The sequence below is a fragment of the Dermacentor silvarum genome, chromosome 1 (assembly GCF_013339745.2).
Source record: "Dermacentor silvarum isolate Dsil-2018 chromosome 1, BIME_Dsil_1.4, whole genome shotgun sequence".
Lineage (NCBI taxonomy): Eukaryota > Metazoa > Arthropoda > Arachnida > Ixodida > Ixodidae > Dermacentor > Dermacentor silvarum.
Genome location: NC_051154.1, coordinates 114,647,869 through 114,666,657, shown reverse-complemented (window position 1 = coordinate 114,666,657; position 18,789 = coordinate 114,647,869).

Genomic DNA, 18,789 nt, shown 5'->3' with positions numbered 1-18,789 from the left:
ATGGGCCATCAGGTAATTAGCTAAAAACTTAATTAGTGTATTTATGTTAAATATTCAATTATGATTTTCAATTTCTTGTGCAAGTAATGTCCGCCTCTTCGAGTAGACCAGCTCATTAACTAGAATTGGGCTATCTGCCGCAGGCAACCTTAAATATATTTTGAAAGTGTTCGCTGAAACACCGTGTATATAGATCTTATAGAATATTCTTTAGTCATAGAAGTCATTGTCATTATGCGAAGAGAAAGTGCTGTTAACTATAAACTTAATTTTTGAATCGTCTACAATTCATTCCAGGACCTATAAGCACAAATACCGTTATCTACTTCAGATGCACTATTCTAAACAAGTTCGGCATACCTCTCCATGTACCAAAAATTAAAAAAAAATAAAAGGTTCAAATTGCTTATTCAGGCAGAACTATTGTAAATGGGCGCGGGCGCAGAATGCAAAGAATCTCGTAAACCGGGGGAGCTCTGGGTGCACGTTCGAGAACCCCGGGTGGTTAAAGTTGGTCTGAAGCTCCACCATTACGGCATGTTCATACATAGCCAAGCTGTGGCTTTAACCCGTCAGATCCCATCAATTATCATTAGGATTAACAAAAAAGCTGGTTTACGCACAGGTACTTTTGTACGTCCAGCTTCCTCGTGTAAGATTTACTTTCGATAATACTATAGCTTTTGGACTTTTCAATGTTTTTTTTTTCGGAAAGCGAAAACACGATTAAACCACACGCAAGTTGAATTTACAATGCTTTTCTCTCTCCAAACCATATTTCAAGAACTTGTGTGCCCAATCGTCGCTGAGAACGAGGTGATAGCGAGAACACTCGTCGGCAAACGACAAACAAATTTCAAGAGCAAAACGTTTGTGAATCTGAACTTATATTTGGCTGGGGTCTCCTTTATCATAGCGAACGTAGGCCGAGAAGTCAACAGCAGGCAAAGTAGCACGAAATCACTGTATTTTCTGAATGCGCTCTCCAAGCTCAGGTTGCCCAAGAAAACATTGGGCTGCTACGCGCTTCCATCACACACAAAAAAAGCACAAATTTCCTTTTCCCCGAACACCAACTACTTTAGCTCGTTTGCATAATATCGCGGAAAGTTGGCCGACGGGCTGGCGTTTCTTAATGGCGCGCCGTACATCCCGAGCACACTCGTCGGGCCCGTGTGTGGCCTCGAGAATGTCACCCATGGGACGCGTGCGCGGCTTTCCTCCCAGCGAGTGTTGAGTAAATAAACTTCCGCCTTGTCTCGCGCAATTAGCGTCGGAAACAACGGGCACTGCACCGCAGCTGGAGAAGCGAACACAGCCAAGGCATGATTTAGACACGCATTTGTAGGAAGGAAGAGAAACAGACAAACGCACATGCGCGCTGCTCAGCCTTCGACGCAGCTCGCGGAGCCAAATCTTTTTTGCGCGTGAGGTGAGCGAGCGACAAAGTAGCCTGGTCCCGTGGGACGGTGGCGGCCAAAGTTCACTGGTTCTCTTTTTCGAGCCGGTTCGTTTTGTTTGTTGACAAACGGGCTGTAAGAAGAAGGTGCTCTTCGCCTAAAGGAAAGAGAGCGCTACTTAAACTTCCAGACGTCACCGCCATCGGCTAACGTGTGAGAAAACTTCGACGGTCGCTTTTCCCTACTAACCCTGGGAGAGAAAGATAAAACTTCATTGTTACTCAGTGAACGGTTGATGCGCAGGCCCCGCCTTCGTCCAGGCTTCCTCATTCAGCGTATTCCAGAGCGGATTTCATTTACGCTGCCAGGCTTTCTTGGCCCTGAAGTGTGGTGGCCGCAGTCAGCCACCCAGGATTTTGGGGTCGGACAGGGAGGTGGCATCTAGCAGTGGAGGCTTTGGTCACGTTATTGCGCGAATTTTATTTTATTTTATTTATTTATTTTATTTTATTTTATTTTATTTTTTATTTATCTTTCTTAATTTTTTTTGTTTCTTCTATCACCTTTCATTCCCTTTACCCCTTTCCCCAGTACAGGGTAGCAAGCCGGTATTTTTCACTGACTAACCTCCTTGTCTTTCTTTCCCTTTCTTTCTATCTCTCTCTCTCTCTTGGAAGATGACACATCCATAAGATCTGATGCGTAAGTCTTCAGAACGAGCTCGTTCGTATTGCATAATGAGTAGAGTACTAGTGTCCCACCTCCATATCCGGTACACGAGTTTCACGGAATAGCGGAAAAACAAATTGGACGATCTTTTAAGCATCGAGTTGGTCATGCGAGTGAAAGGAACTAGGAGAGGAGACGTGGGTGGAGGCACCGTCGGTTTGATATGAGCGTGGCGAGATCACCGAAGAGTGATTGTTGTCTTGGCTACGTGTGCAGGATGAAGCAGGAACAGCCACCAGCGGCACGCTGTGCCCCAGCCCTCCAGCTATATAAAAAAGCAATGCTGCCTAACCTTTGCGCCACCGAGATCATCAGATTGCACTAATTCCGACTTCTATATTTAGCTTTACATCAACCCTATCGCCTTCCGCCATCCTCACCGACGTTTCGAGCCATTCCTCACCTCACCACCCCCTAAATGAGTCAGAGTTGAGCACTGAAGAGAGTGAGGACGCCCTCGCGAGGCCGCCTCATAAGGGGGCCCGACGATTATAGTGATACGCCCACGTCTTGGCAAGGTGAATTTCACTGCAGGATTCAGGAGACGACGACGAAGGCGGGCATCATGAAGCCTAAAAACAAGAAAAATGGACGTACGTGTTATTAACATGGTAAGAGCCTCTTGGGGAATTCCATTGGGGGAACAGGAGCAGGGCGCCGTGGAGTGTGGAGTCGAGTGGCAGCGTAGTGAGAGCAGGGACACTCAACCCGCCATTGGGATGCGGCGTGCATCCGGAGAGCAGGTAGGAGGGGGATGTGTGAGGAGAAATGTACCATGTGACTAAAGCAATCGACGTCCCAGCATTCTCTGCGTAAGAACGGCAAAATGGTCAAAACATGCGTGATCGTGTTGTGATCTGTCGGGCATAACGCTGTCACCGTTTGCGGCCACGTGCTACATACTTTTGTGTAACGCCGACGCATCCCACAACGTTTCCGCCTGCGAAGATTATCGAAACTGCAACTTGAATCTGAAATTGAGCTCCAGCAGCTTTCGCTGCTGTCACCGTCGAGCGTGTCAAGTACTTCAGAAAGGCGGACTAGAAATGCCAGGATCTGTCGCTGAATCACTGCGAAGCTCGCTCGTATCACCGACGTAAAAATCACCGGGGATAAAAACACCAACCACGCTTGGCTGCCACCATAACCGCCGCGCTCGCCGGCTGAAGCAAAATGAAAACAGAAGAAGAGGATATGACTGATTAAGTCTCGTGACTTACTCCGTACTCCGCTTTTCAGGCGACAGCATTTCGGAATACTCCCGGCTGCTCTCGGCGCAGTGAAACTGCTCGTGTTCTACCACTGGATGACGGCGCTCCAGCTCCTGTTCGACCACTGAAACACGCCTCCTCTGGAAAGAGCACTTCCAGCGTGCTTTTGAGTGCCTCTGCTCTCCCAATAGAATTCGCCATTAGAGTATCGAGTCATTCTGCTCTAACAGTTGGACCATGCGGGTCTTGAATAAGGTCCCGTGCGTAGCAGGGCCCATCAGCGGAGAGGTCCGAAGGCAGGGTCACCAAGGAGTGGGCACGGCCATTCGTTGGTCCGCGACGTCGATGACCAGCCGCTGTATACATGTTGCACATCTCTGCTCGGGCCATCTCACAGGAGTTGCTGTGGTTGCGCACAATGATAGTACGACGAGGCATCGTGTCGCTAATTTCATAATAATCCTGGTAGGCGCACTCACCGTCGCTGGGAACAGAAACACTCCGTCCGTCTCACGGTAGGGTCAATGATCCCGCTCAAAGAGTATCCATAAAGAGCCTTACTGCTGGTGATAGCTTCACTGCGAACATTGTAATGTCGCACGCCGGGCCTGGAAGTCGGAGTGATGCGACTCTCTCACGGCTGAGGTCAATTAGCCTTGAACGTCAGCTGGTTGCATTGCCCGATTGAATATTAGGTCGATCATAACAGTAGTAAGACGTGTGCATAGCCAGCGGCTACTGAAGAATGTTCTACTGTATGAACAAGTTCGACTGACAGTGCCAGGAATTCGAACGTAGGCCGAACTCTCATCACCAGCTCTCAAGCAACTTTCGCTGATCTTGCTGTACGAAAAATACAGTGATCATACCCATCTATACACTGATGGTTAAACCACCATGGACGGTTCTGCAGGATCAGTGTTTTTTCCTGCGAAAGTCTCCACCTTGAAGTTCAAAACATCACACCAGACGACATCGACAGCCGCGGAGCTTGCTGCTCTTCGTAGCGCACTTCGCATAATTCGTGAGGAACCACCTAACAAATGAAGTGTTTTCAGTGACTCCAAGGCAGCTCTACATTGCTTGCTTTCCGCCTTACGCCGTGGACCCTACGAACAACTAGTTCTCGAATTCCGAGAGCTCCCTTATTGCCTCGTCGAGCAAGGACACGACGTCACTTTTCAGTGACTCCCTAGCCACTGTGGCGTAATGGGCAACGAATATGCCAATGAAGCTGCTTGATCTGCTCATGAAGAGGGCGCTCAGGAACCAATCCCGCTGTAAAGAACAGATGCAGCAGCGAAACTTCGAGTGCTTGCAAACGATAACACACAATGGTTGTGGAACACACCTAGTTTGCAGCACACACATCTGCATCGACTGGACCCCTGCCTTCGACTTCGACCTCCACCTGGACTATCCCGACCCGAAACAACGGTACTTTGCTGATTGTGGCTTGGTGTCGCATTTACAAAGTCGTTGGTTTTCCGCATCGGATGGGAGGATAGTGCTGCGTGTGACCACTGCGGCGACGAGGAAACTATCGAGCCCGTACTTTGTCATTGTCCCCAATACAGCGCACATAGTCACTGGCGACCCCGCTGGCGCGTGTTGACGACCGGCCGCTTTCAGAGCAGACAGCCCTGGAACGCCGGCCTATACAGTCGTCACACAACAAGTCAGTCAAGACACTCTTGAAGTTTTTACTATCGAGTGGACTTTCTGACAGGCTATAGCTCTCACAGACGTTTCCAACCTCCTCTATTTTTTTCCTTGTATTTTTTTTGTGACTGCTTTTTCTCTTCCCTATTCTTTCCACCTTTCATTTCCCCTTCCTCTTCCCCCAGTGCAGGGTAGCTAACCAGAATCTTTTCGGGTTAACCTCCCTGCCTTTCCCACCCCGTTTCTCTCTCTCTTCTACTGTATGAGGGCACTCGTACGGCAACTTTCGGATGCTATTTGTCTGCCTATCTGTCACTGCCGAAACGCAATAGCGGGAGGGCTTGTCACTATTCGTGTGACATATGGGAAATTCAAGAGTACGAATCCTAAGTAAAATATTTTGCCTTGAAGATAAATATCTAATTGATTCCAGGAATGAATTCTTTATCGCCCTCCTTACAATTCTCCTTTTACACCTTTAATGTCACACTGTTCAGGCTCAAAAAAGGGGCAATTGTTTCTTGGAGCAGGCGCACCCATCCAAGCCTCGGGGAAGAGGGCGCTTAGCAACAGTGCACGCAGTGAAGCAAGCACAGTGTGTGCCCCGAAAAAAAGGGTGTCTGACCGGATGCCTGCCGCTGTACTGAAATGTCTATATTTCTTTATTTCGGTGGCACTCGCGCGAACATCGGAGCGATCTCAGATCTTAACTTTTACAAAGAGTGGAATTTACTGCAACGCCTCTGGTCGATGGAGGGTAGTTTTGCCGCTTGGCTCTGGTGATCAGGCCTGAACAAGCTTCCGGCATGCCCAAGCTACATGAGGAGCACTGGGTCGCGATTACATAATCTTGCCTATCAACAGACATTTCTTCAGCAACAGAACAAGAAACCGCACAAAAACTACAGCCTGGATAGATGATCGTGTCGAACAGTCTGCTGCATAAATTTTTCTCTGGGCGCACATGTGAAACGCGTTTTTCTCGTCTTCGGAAAGGCATGTGCAATAAGGTGAATATTTGCGGCAGTGGGCGCGCCAAATCCGATTTTTGTGTACTTATTTAGTTTAACCCCCTTCTTTATACTTCGAAATATTGCGTTCGGAAAGTTATCCACGCAACGTACTTGGTATGCGTCGCTTAAAATTTATTATGTCATTTGTAACTCTGCAAAATATGCATATATTGCTCCAATAGCTGGGTTTGCGGGGATGGCTTCACTCTTGAGACGGAGTATGCACGCGTGCTTGTATTTATTTATTTGTGTGATTCCCAAGTGCATGCGTGGGCCAGTGTACAATATCATGCTTCGATAGGTAAAGAACTAAGGAAAGGAGGCCCACACGAAACCTGGCATTCGCTCATTCATTGCTGGTGCCGTCTTTTCTGCGCCGTCTTTTTTCTTCTTCTTCAATATTGTTTCAAGGTCACACAATGTGGGCGAACTATGCCTTCCTGCCTTTCAAGGCTTTTATTGGGGCTTTTACTATGTCTAGGTCAACTGCTTAGCCTTTCTTTTATGTAGCTCTCTTGCTTCTCAGATAACTGAACCATTTTAGTCCATCGGTCAAGCCGGCATGGCACGCGGGACTTCGTACAATCGATCTAAATTTCAGTCTACGCTCTAAATCAACGCAGCTGTTCGCACGGCCGTTTCACCCCTACTAGTAAATGGACTGGTTCCGGATTCTGGTCTCATATATATGATATCTCGCGAAAGCTGTTTCCGCGACGTGACAAATGATCCCCGAGGCATCGTGAAGAGCGCCGAAGTGTCGCCATAGTGGTAGCGGTGCTGTGCCGACAGATTTGGCGAATCAGGCATCTGCAAGCAAACCGAGCGTCCCCAAATTTCCGCCGCAATGTATTTTATGTCGCTATTTCTTCTTCCTTGGTAGTTACTATTATGTGCGTCGCATCAGAGGAGACACAAGCTAAAAAAAATGTATTTCGAGTTTCCTTTTTCGGACGTAAATTCGCTGTGTGCGTACTGCAGTTCACAGCCCGGTCCTTTAACGCCTGCGAGAGTCAGGAGACGAGACGAAAAAGCAGAGAAGGGGCGCTTGCCTGGCCGACGAATTCGCCGGCGGGCTATTAAGGCCGGTCGGTCACCGGGCTCTAGGTCGAAGCTAAAGTACCTGCTCTTCCCTTCGTCCGGGGGGATAAACCCCACGCTTCCCAAAACGCGAGCCAGCCAGCTCCTCAGCAGAGGCCGCCAGCCGGGCTATATTGCGACACGTGTCCTTGCACCACGGTCGTCTTGGCTGTGCCCTCCCTCCGCCTCTCCTGCGCCAGCTTCCCACATTCTCGCCCTTCACCCGCCAACGACGAGCGGAGCTGCGGATTTCTTGGCGTTCTCGCTTCTTTGGCTTGGGCCGCCATTTCTCAAGTTGCGTTCGCGAGACTTGTGATGAGTTTCTGCTGCGGTGCAATTCAACGCGCGCGACTTGGCCGTGGAGACGCGCGCCGCACGCACACCAATTTCCTGCGACAGCGGCCGCTTTTGCTTGTGCTCTAGGCTCCCCAGTGAGGACGGCCAAACCCCCTGCTTCCTGGGGAAATGGTGGCTGATAAATATTGATTGGGGTGGCACGCCTCCCGACATGCCCTGCCGGCGGTCCAATGTCGCCGCCGTCTTTGTAGCGTGTAAGTGAAATAAAAACTGGCTTTCTTCTTTTTTTTCTTCTTTCTTTTTCCCCCCTCTTTTCCTCTTTATATTGGAACCGTTACTGGCGCTCATTGTCGCATACAGGAGCTGTTTCCGAGTGATCACCAGAGACAAGCGGCTTAGAGGCCGCGGCGCGCGATGACGAAAAGGCTTTCGAGAGATGCTGTTCACGTTTCGTGTGGCGATTAAAACGCTGTGGCGCTCGATATTCTTTAATGAGACGTTTCTTGCTTTTTGTTCGTCTCCTTACGGTAAGGCAACAGGGGCTAGAAGGCTGCCACTGGCTACCCATTATTTATTTATTCGGGATAGCACAAATTCAGGGTAGCATCGAAGTGATTTCCTAATGTGGACAAGTAACAAAAAGAATGTGTCCATTTGACGGCTGCAGACTAAGCTTTCTGTCATTGGGGTGCCCACATGTTAAAAAAAGAAGTGTAAAATGTGGTCTTGTGCGGACGAGCAACAAGATACTGTTATTTTAATTTTATTTTTTTACTTTCGCTCGAAGATTATAATGATTTACATGTGCGACGTTGAAACATATTTTCCGAAATGCTTTCTTCTGCATTTCAAGTACCTGTAATCTAGCGAGTGATCCTTTTATTTACTCTTATTTTCAGAGAAACTCTGGTCTCTTTGTTTTTTGTTCTTTTTTTTTTCGAGACTAAGCTGCTAGTCGCGCTACGGAGAAAAAAAAAGCACTGCGACGCGTTTCAATTTTAAAACACCCGGAGAAAGGGCGCGGAGGTCCAGCCTTAATTCATAGCAGGAAAAGCACTTCTTGTCCAGTACATCCCAAGCGATGGAGTATTGCTGGTTTGTGGGCAACCGCTGTGCCGCCTCCTTCATCGCAGGAAGGGAGCTGCTGAATTTTAATGTAAGATTATCTCCAGCTCGTTTTTATTATCGGGTGCTAACACTGGCCACAGGTATTGCACGATTAGAAAAAAGAAGTGTGTCAAACTTGTGTTACGTATTACGAACAATGTCCTCGACCACATAGATTAATAGCTTTTTTTTTTTGTTCTTCCCCTTGTAACTGTCCAAATACTGTATTTCTTCTGAAAGATACAATGTTCGGATGCTACGTGGCATTACAGTAAACGTTGCCCATTTCTGCACTCGCCTTCGTTACCTCTGTTATTAGCGCGATAGCGTTTAGGGCCCCATGTTGCAGAAAATCCGGCGTCGGCGTCGGCATTGGCGCCTACGGCCGAGAAAATCATCCCCAACCACGTTTAGGTGTGCCACACCATTCTATCATTAATGTTGCTCATACCTTGTCTTGCATTCTTGGCAAAGCTATCCCTCGGAATTTTGAGAATGACAATCCACAAACAAATGTCATAAAACAAAACACCCACAGCGCATGCCTTTTATGTTAAATCGTCTCAGACTGAAATATTAAAAGTGCGAAACAAATACGGAAACCTGAAAATTATGTAATTTCTTTGGCGCGGTTGTGCACTATCTCCGGGTTCAGCCCACGCAAGAGGCCGCGTTTACACCAGAAAGATCGCTTACGTGCATAGCGTTCGCCGCCAGTGTTTGCGTAACCATTACGGTTGTATAAGCTGCAGTCGTCGGGAACCATGAGTAGCAGTCGGGGATCTTTGAATGCTATTGCGTTCTACTCTAATTACAAGCGAAGCTTAAGCGTCCTCCCAATTTTTTTCAGTGTTTTTGCACGCAGTTTTCTTCACAGATGGCTTTGAATCTGCTTTCTTTTGGAACCACTTCTGGCGCCGTGTTTACAATTTTACATGCCAAAATGATGCCTCAAAGTTAAAATTGCTAATTAAAATAATGACGTTCAAGACGTGCTGCATGAACATTTTAAAACACTTGTGATTCGATCTATGTTTCCAAACTGAAAAGTGTGCTGAGGAAACTGTAGGAGCACAGACGTCAGTTCGTAAAGCCATCATGTGGCCTTGTGTAGTGAGTCTTCTTCTTTCGCCCTTTTGCCGATAGTTATTTATATGAGTCCCATTTCTGAGTGGCGGAGCGTTTTTCATGTTGCACGTGAAGTAGTTCACTGCAACTCCATACGTGAAGTATTTTTTAGACGTCGAGTTCCCAATTAAGAATCTTAATACGGTCTGCTGCTGCACGTTATCAATGACGCTGAAGATGAAGGAAACATGTTGAAATGAAAATTTCGAGAAACAATGTAAATTTGCTTCTCAAGAGGATAATGAAAAAAAGTTAAGGAACTATTGAACGCAAAATTTAAATGCGTACGGCTTCGCTGAAATTATGGTTATGGTTGGTCCAAGCTTAGTAAAAATGAGAAGGCGAGCGCATAAGACAACATGAAGTAGGAGCGCCCATTCCACACGATATGCCATTAATCTTGGGCCAGTGTAATGTAGAAATTTTATTTTCAAGAATTTCCTTTTCGCTCTTAATCGATGGTCCAAGGAGCGCTCAACGTACGTTGTCTTTTGGATCGCCTAGTTATCAGTGAATCAAAAGAAACGAGTGAATCGAGCTAGTGGAAATTTTGCAATATATCGGCCCTATTTCGTTATTGACCAGTTTCAATTTTCAGCAGACTAAATTTAGCATGAAATATTAATAAGTATAGTACATATAATGTCGCATCCTGAAGGCACCATGTACCGATTTTTTATCCCAATTTTTTGTGGTACTATGGTAAGGTCACTTCATAAACTGTCCATATACGCAGTGTTTTTTTTCTGTAAACCCTCGGAAGTTTGTCTAAACAGAACATTTGAATATGCGCGCTTTATCGATTATAAATGTACGAACACGGACCACAAGCTAACAGAGCGATGACGATAAGATGCCGCATAAGAACAACTCTGAACGAGTGCGTCTTCGACATCTCGAGAGGCAATGTTTCTGTTTTCGGGCTGCGTGATTACGGCACTTCAGCAATACTCCTCATTCAACAAGCAGTCAGCTTACTTTCTCTTCGGCTTTATTTTTATCAGGCATTCCAAGTTCATCACTGCTCCCTTTTAGGACAGCCGACAGGGATGCTCACGGGAGGCCGGCGCCACCGCGACAGGAGCACAAAGGAAACGAACAAGGCTAGAGGGGACAAGCGACACTCCTCGAGCAAGCCGAAAGGGTGAAAAGAAATGGACATGGCATGAGGGCCAGGTAGACTGTGGACAGGCCGTAAGTATATAGCAGCTGATGTATCGATGCGTGAAGCTCGAGCAGAGCCACTATTCAACAAAAAGATATCCGTACTTCACACAAAAAAACAAAGAAATTAAAAGGAGAAAAAAATAAAGGGTCAGAAGTTTCATCGCTAACAAGGGAGTCATTTCCTATTACAAGTGGACTGTGCTTGGCAGCAACTAAGGCACATGTATGTGTGACTTCACATTGACACGCAATCATACTACGATGTTTAACTGTGGTGTGTCGCTTTATATGTAATCTTCGAGCGAGTTGCTACGCCGATCTGAAGGATATAATTCTTTGTTAAAGGACACTACCATACTTCTTTCTATCATTTTGAAAAAAAAATTTTTTTTCAGCACCGTATAATGTTCCGGGTGGTTGAGGCCCCCTTTAATGCAATAGCGTATAGTACATTCCTCGTTCAGGCCACGCTCACTTGTTCTAATGCGTTTCTTTTTAGTACCTACTTTTTTTCTACGCAGGCAAAGCAAGGCCCATCAGCGATGCGCTTTATCGCTGCAAATGGCGCTAATTACGTGTCCCTTGTATTTTTTTCCGTAGCGTCAAGTGCTTCTGTATAATTCTTGGTGGCTTTTTCCGCGGTTTGAAATAGCTGAGATTGAGCGCTTGCCCGCGTGTCTTTCTCGCGTCCAGCGAGTCTATGCAAGAAGTGCTTTTACAGTGCTCGCTACTTCCCTCGTCATCACTGTCAATCCTGTAGTTTAACTGGGGGAATCAGATCAAGACGCTCAAAACAGCACGCGTTCGGTCGCTTTATTCGGCTTTTCTGAACCGGACTAAAGTGTGTGGCACGCTGCCATAGTATTTAAATTACACAGGCGGGATTCGCAGTTAAAACACACGCCCCCTTTTTCAAAGGCGAGAGTCGTTATGGCGACATATAAAGCCGTCGTCGTGCTCTAATAAAGGGCATAGCTGTTGCGACGACGGTGAGGCGCCCTCAATTAGGCGTCATGCCGTATGTGACGCGGGATGCACGCAGGCGTGGCTACCATACGCCGCTCTTACGATACGGTAGCGGAGCACGGCCCCTGAGGAACACCTGTAATTGGCACCTGCATCTTGGGAGTCCTTCCGCGCTGTAGTAAATTATGCCACTTCAACGTACTCTAGGTAAATGGCGCAACGTCGTCAGAGCGCGCTTCATGAGAGGACTTCGGCGCTGGCGACCAACATAACCAGGTTGCTGCAGAATGCGTAGCGCCTGTATAGAAGTTGCAGATTGAATGGCCAAGGACTGTGATTTCCTTTGCGACTTGCCGAAATATTCGCGCCGCTCCATGCACATGGCCTTTCGGTCTTCACAGCAACTTCTAAGTAAAATGACGCATTAAAAAGTTTGTCAGTGGGAAGGTGCCTGGTACGTCCAGTATGTTTTTACTCGTTGAATTTAGCTCGTTCCAGTTCATTTATTTCTGTAAAATTTCTTTGAACAGCTGGATTCTTTGCTGATCTTCAACTTGTATAAAATGCGAAAGATCTAAAGTAAACCGAGAGAGATAGTGGAGTAATAGAACGGGTGCAAAATTGTGTGGTTTGTTGAGCACCTGCATTCACACCTTGCGGCCGTTCCTGGAATGTTAAATAAACTCTTTATGGTTAAAGGTGCGTTCTACATAGTAAAGAGAAAAAAAAAACTGATTTAGGAAACTAACCATGATGCCATATTTTACGACAGTTAAATGGTGAACACAAATCAGTCAAACCATGTACATTCTGAGAGGCGTCATGACACCAAGTTTAGTAAGAGTTGATTAAGAAACCAGCCATTCGCACTAACACAAGTATACATTTTAGAGTGCGGTGAATCGGTGTAACTCATACAAATATAAATAAAGTTTACAGACCACAGATGAATGAATAGAACTGGGTGCCTCATGAAAAGTGGATAAATGTTTGCACAGCCCAACTTTTTGAGATGTTAGCCTATAGCGAGAGAGAGACAAAGGAGAGCGAAGTGTCTGACTTGCTACTCCAGATGATTAGGGTGCAAATGAAATTAAAATAAAGATGTGCATCAAAATTTTACAAATAAGTGGTAACATACTAATTAATTTGTTTATTTACAGTACCCTCAGGGCCCAGAAGGGCGTTACAGAGGGGGTGGGTACAATAAATGATAACAAACCAAGATGGTCAAACAATTAGTAGTATTTAGAGTGACAAACTCAAAATATGATCAGTTATTGCAATCTTGAAAGATAATGCCTCCTCGATGCAGGCGATGGAGGGGGGAAGGCAGTTCCACTCGGCACTGGTTTTTGGCAGAAATGCATCGGAGAAAACATTTGTGAGACAGAAAGGAATGAACACTTTAAACCGATGATCAAGACGAGACGACATGTACGAAGGTTCTGAAATAAATTCTTGTTTAAGTGAGTTATATTGATAAAGAATTTTTTGAAAAAGGCAGAGACGGGAAATCTTTCTTCGAAACTGCAAATTAACAAGGCCAAGGTTTGACTTCATTAAAGAAACGCTAGCTGTGCGAGAATAGTTTGATAGGATGAAACGTGCTGACCTGTTCTGAACTGACTGAATGGTGTCTGCTAATGTTTTTTGACCAGCGTCCCAGACAGATGACGCATACTCTAGCTTCGGTCCAATTAGTGTTTTGTAGAGCAGTAACTTCAAATGGGGTAGGGCTTTAGAAAAATTCCTGCGAATGTAGCCAAGAGATCTGTTTGCATTGTTAGTGATGTGTTCAATGTGCGCATGCCACGAAAGGTTACTGTTTAGCTTAATTCCAAGATATTTATAGGAAGTCACGTGCTCAAGGTTGGTTTCATTGATAATATAGCCGAAAGGAGTGGGTGAGTTTGAGCGACGCGAGACAGACATAATTTTGCATTTAGTCGAATTTAAGAACATTAGCTATTGTGAGCACCACCTTGAAATGTTATCTAGATCTGACTGAAGCATAAGGTTATCATGCTGATTAGTTATTTCACGGTATAGAACGCAATCGTTGGCAAAAAGTTTAATAGAACTATTAATTACGGCAGGTAAGTCGTTTATATAAATTAGGAATAGTAAAGGTCCCAAGACAAAGCCTTGAGGAACACCTGACTTCACGGCGCAGTGCGGGGATGCAGAATCGTTAGCTGTTACAAACTGGGTACGGTTGTTTAGAAGACATTCTATCCATTTCAGAATATTAGGATCAATATTAAGAGTACTAAGTTTAAGAACCAATAAGCGATGAGACACCTTGTCAAACGCTTTCGCAAATTCTAGAAAGATATAGTCAATGACCTGGCCTTCGTCTAAACAGGAAGAATTGTAGTGTATAAACGATATTAGTTGCGTTTCGCAGGAGTAGTTTTTGCGAAACCCATGCTGAGATGAAGTGAAGAAAGAGTTGGACTCCATAAATGAGACAAGATTGCAAAATATTACGTGTTCAAGGATTTTGCAAGGTACGCTGGTAAGTGAAATGGGTCTGTAATTGAGAGGAGAATGCGGGTTACCTGATTTCAACAGAGGGACCACCTTCCCCACCTTCCAGTCTGCGGGCAAAGTTGAGCACTCAATAGATTGGGTGAAAGGGTACATAAAAATATAGAGGAGTAGACAGCAGTATTCTTCAAAAATTTCGAATTAATTTCGTCGGCACCACAAGAAGACGATAGTTTTAAATCTTGAATTAACTTCTATATCGCCACAAAATCGACAACAAGTGGATCCATGGGAAAGACATCATCTTTGCGCATGTGTGGCTCTGTATCAATACAGCAAACAGAAAATGATTTCGCGAAAGTATCATTTAGGACATTGCAACATTCTGCATTGCTCATGGTGTTACCATCATTATCTGTAAGAGATATACTATTTTTCTTTTTTATTTGAACAGTGCTCCAAAATTTTGATGGATTTGTAGAAAGAAGTGAGGGAAGATGGGTATTAAAAAAACATCCTTCGCTTCTTTTAACGTGGTACGATAAGCATGCAGCGCATTATGATAATCATTCCAACGAGTAGATGTTCTACTGCGTTTTGCAAGACGGAAAAGGTGTTTTTTCTTGTTTGACTATCTTTTTAATATCGTGGTAAACCAAGGAGAGCGTTTTTTTCCGGAAAGTCTGCGCAGTGGCACGTATTTAGCGACAAGTGACATGGCTTTCTTTTTAAACAAGTTCCAATTTTCTTATACGGTACGGCTGAAAAATTCTGGTATACAGTCGTCAATGAATACGGCAAACTCATTATTAATTGCAGTGTAATCATCACTCGCATAATCTCTGATAAATTTTGGATTGTTCTTCTCAGATCTAACGGGGTCTGTTACAAAAAAATTTAAAAACAGTGATCGCTTAGTCTGGGGAAACAAGTTAAAGAATGTACTTAGTTTGGTTCAGTGACAAGGATCAAGTCTAGAGTGTTAGATGAAGTAGTGCCAGCTCTAGTAGGCCCAGAAACAAGTTGCGTAATATTAAAATTTAGGCACAAGTTAAGGAAAGATTGACTTTCGGCGGATGTACCGACAACGAAGGGCGATAGCGAAGTCCTCCTTATTTTAGGGAAATTAAAAGCGCCTAAAAGGAATAACAGTTAGTGTGGAAATTCTGAGACGAGAAAACTCAGAGTGTCATGCAGTTCATCGCAAAAAGTAGATGGCGCACTTGGCGACCGCTAACACGCACAACGCAATATGTTTTGATGGTTTATAACAATACGAACACAAACCAATTCTAAAGACGACAAAAGTGAAATCCTATAAGACACTTTATTGTCGGCGACGGCAATTAATACACCCCCACCTGATTTTAGGTCGCGGTCATGATGGTGAACAACGTAATTCTTGTCACAGTGGAACAGCTCTTCGCTAACAGAACCCACCATGGTTTCATAGTGGCTATGTTGTTGGGCTGCTTAGCACGAGGTAGCGGGGTCGAATCCCGGCCACGGCGGCCGCATTTCGATGGGGGCGGAATGCGTAAACATCCATGTACTACTTAGATATAGGTGCACGTTAAAGAACCCCAGGTGGTCCAAATTTTCCGGAGTCTCCCACTACGGCGTGCCTCATAATCAGATGGTGGTTTTGGCACGTATAACCCCATATTTGAATTGAATTGAACGTACTAATTGACCGATTTATTTATTTATTTATTTATTTATTTATTTATTTATTTATTTATTTATTTATTTATTTATTTATTTATTTATTTATTTATTTATTTGATATACCCTCAGGGCCGAAGCATTACAGAGGGGAGTGGGAAACAAGAAATATAAGTACAAAATAGATATAAAAAGCAGCATGTGAAACATAGGAAATCAAGCATGATTAACATGGTTATTAGAAAAGTAGCAGGTACAAAAATTGGTTCTATCATACAAGTTAGCTATATGAAACAAAGAATAAAGCAAAACACTATAATGCAATATTAAGATTGTTAACATAAAAGTAGCAGGTACAAAAAGGGATCTATTTAAACAATATTAGCTATGGCGTTTTTAACGACTTCATGGTTCAGAATTGTAGCAACATTTTCGGGAGGCGATTCCACACGTCAGATGTGCGTGGGAGAAATGAAAGTGAAAAGGAATTAGTTCTGAAAGAATGTATGTCGACCTTGTTAGTATGATCTAGTCTTCGGGATATGTATTGTGGTGACTGAAGCAGTTCCTTGTGTAATTCGGCGTGATGAAATATTTTCTGAAAGAGACCGAGACGAAGTTGTTTGCGACGTGATGCGAGAGAAGGTAAGTTCAAACTTGATTTCATGGCCGTTATGATAATGGTACGACGTGAGCGCAGTGAGTAGTCCAGGCAATGTTGCAGCTAATGTGCACGCCAAGGTATTTGTAGCTAGTCACGGGGTCTAGGGGAACGTTGTTAAGAAGGTCAGTGCGTGGGGCATGATTGCTTCGGGATACACACATAAATTTGCACTTGTTAATGTTTAGTTCCATACACCATGTCTTGCACCAACTTGAAACAGTATTAAGATCATTCTGTAGAATGGTTATATCGTTCGCAGTTGATATTTCCCGGAAGATTACACAGTCGTCAGCAAATGAATATGACAGGAAGCGCAGGATGGCAAATCATTAATGTAAATGAGAAAGATTACGTTTTTGATCGTGGTCAATTGGTTGAGGTCGCGGGTGAAATCAGACAAACTTCGTCGCCGGCGCCGACGCTTTGCTTGCTCAAGAGCAAGGAAGAGGACGACAAATTGAGCTTAAATGTTCGAATGAAGATGGCGAGAGGGGACGGTGCCTGTGGGTCTACGAGAACAGAATCCACACATGCTTCCTGCACGTCGAGCCAGGGGAGCGAAAATCCAGTGACATGCGAGCTCGTCTTTAATGTATCTGGCATTACCTTATTAAGCAAAGGGCCTCTCTATCGAGAACTTTAACTAGCTCGTTTGCATCCGCAGCTGGACCTTCTGTGGCACCCAAGTGAGCATAATTGACACTATGTCCACTCACGCAACCTTTCCGTGGCAGGTAACTGGCGATTCAAATTGCACAGTTTGTCTTTTGCAAAGTTTATTTGCATAAAACACCAGAGCCATTGTAATAATTCTTTTGATTTTCCACTCTCTTTTTTCCTTCGTCATTGGCTCGCACGAATCTACTGCCCCACGGTATCACCCGGATCGGCCACTCAGCGGAGTTTAATGATAAAAAATATTAGAATCGGACAAAAACGTATCTTCCGAAATAAGGCCCCAGTGGTGCAAGTGAATTCACAAATATTAATTATCATTGCAATAATCAACCTAAATTTGCGATTAATTCAGTCAAAACATTTCTGTCGATGCCCAGCCCTATAGAAAGGAGTAAATCTTACAGGACCTAATAAAGGCCTGTGTAAAACAATAAATGCATTGTTAGGTGAACTTGCGAGCGAAGGTTTGGACACAACGGCATTGACAAAAAATTTTAAATTCTTCTTGGTCAGCTCAGCAACATGAAATCACTTCAGTACATTGCATTGGTCGTTCACGCGCACGTATAGGCTGGGCCACATTATTTCTGTTGGTATGGAGAAATATTTTATGGCGCTATTGGTTTCCAACCTTTAAATCTTGCTCGCGACTGTACACCTCAGGTGTGTAGCCCGCCGGAAAAGGCACAGACATCTTTTAAAACGGTTGTTCTCTAATGCCATGGGGTGTTGTAATAAATCATGACCACCCGTTACTCGCAGTATTCCCTCAATATGTACAACGAATTCAGCCATCCCCTAAAATATGTTGTGAAATGGTAGATACAAGACCTACATACTTAAATGAAAATGTCCGCTAAGTTCTTGGTGGCTATTCCACTTGATAGCTCGGATTCGCCTGGTTATGCTGTTGTAGTATGACTAAACAACGGCAATCAGATATTTCTGGCCCGTGATAATAATTATGGTAGAGATAATGATGAATTAGGAAACAATAAATGTTTATGGGGCACCCACAAACAAGCTATTCATATTGGTAGCAGCGCATTTCACACAACATGTAAAAATATATGAGGCGATTATGACAATGTACTCAGAGGTGTAGCCAAGGGGGGGGGGGGGGATGCTTATGGGGCTTCAGCCCCCCCCCCTTCCCTCCCCCCCCCCCTCCGCAATTTTTTCGTGCTGGCATGAACCGCCGACCAAAACAACAACCACCGGCGCCGGGAATCATTCTGGATTTTGTCTACAGTGTCTTTTTCATGCTCGACAAGCCCTTTCGGCACGAACATTGCGAACTCGATCGGGCTGGATTTCGTGGCAACGCCCTTGCACCTGGAGTCACATAACGCAAGGAGCCCCATCCGAGCACAAGCTTTCAGTGGCTTTTCGATAGCGAGCGGGCGCGTTGCGGCATCTCACAGCGGCCGCGGAATCTACGGTGCGCGTGGATTTCAATTCCAAAACTTTATGGGTATGAAGTTCTCATAAACGTTTGACGCAAAAAGTGCACTGACATTTTCGAAGGC